The sequence below is a fragment of the Cynara cardunculus genome (genome assembly GCF_001531365.2).
Source record: "Cynara cardunculus var. scolymus isolate 2C chromosome LG 17, CcrdV1, whole genome shotgun sequence".
Lineage (NCBI taxonomy): Eukaryota > Viridiplantae > Streptophyta > Magnoliopsida > Asterales > Asteraceae > Cynara > Cynara cardunculus.
In genome coordinates, this window is record NC_037544.1 from 32,039,531 (window position 1) to 32,040,764 (window position 1,234).

Genomic DNA, 1,234 nt, shown 5'->3' on the forward strand with positions numbered 1-1,234 from the left:
GACATGTGTAAAGAACAAGGAGGGAGGAGAAGAGAAAATGGAGAAGAGACGTAGGTGTTCAGCGGTGGCAGCGCTGATATTTACACTTTCAATGATTTGGGTCACTGAAGTGATTGGTGAAGGTACCATTGATACGACAGTGACGGGAGAAATCACTAAAGAGCTGGGAGGGTTAAAAGAAAGTGCCTCGGGGATAAGGTTAGTTTCAATAACTGAAGCCTTTTGAGAGGCCACAACTAGAGACGTGGTTGTCCCCTTTTTGGCTTTCTTGGCTCTCTGAAGAGAACCAAGAGTTGGTTGAGAAGATTGTTTAGAAGGGTTTTTGGTGGCTTGGCAAGACGCGGGGAGGTTTGCCCTTGTCATGGCCACCTGAGAAGAAGAGGTAGTGATGGACACAATGGAAGAAAGTGCCACATCACTGTCCCTCAGCTTTTGATCCAGAATCCTGGATCCAAGCCTGAAAGCTGGAAGGTTTCCTTCTTTGGGGTAAAGACTTTTGAAGATCTTTGTCAATACCATCGAAAGGAACCTGGTGTAAGGCACCACCTTTTCTTGTTGGCGCTTGTTCAGCTTAAGCACCAGGTCATCGAAAATGACCGCATCATAATTTATATTGCGACGCTGAATCGCAGATACGCCTATGATCAAGGCGATCCTAGAGGCCTGGTCCTGACCTCCAGTTTTTCCACCCAATCACTAGATGAAATAAGAAAACAGGCATTGCCAGACAGCTGACATCTTGTTCTTCTCAATCTTCGTCAAGGATTTGAGAGGGGCACTGGAGTCCTTCTTCATTGGCCATTGGTAGCCAATGGCGTCGAGAAAGTTGATGATCTCGGTGGTGGAGGGTTCGCTGTCGAAGGGACCCTAAGGAAGACGAAGAGCTGATCGGAGTGTAGAAACCCCAAAGTTCACTTCCATGCGGTTGAAAGTGAAATGGATTTGCTCCATTGTGCGTCCAACCTCGTCTTGAACTTCGACCACCTCGGCAGTGTACCAAAACTGCAAAAAGAAGTTCCTTAACCATGAGGGGCTCATGGTTGAGAGTATATCCTAAGGACGACTGTTTGAGGAAGTCAGTCGCCTCTTGGTAATGTGCTCTGGTAGAGGGTATCTCTAACAAGGCAATGTGGTTGTTGGCCTTGATAGAGATCTCGTCAATGGTGAAGTTGACGTTCTTGGCAGCCATTTGTGTATTGTTAAAGAAGTAAAATAAACAGGAAGAAATAATAGA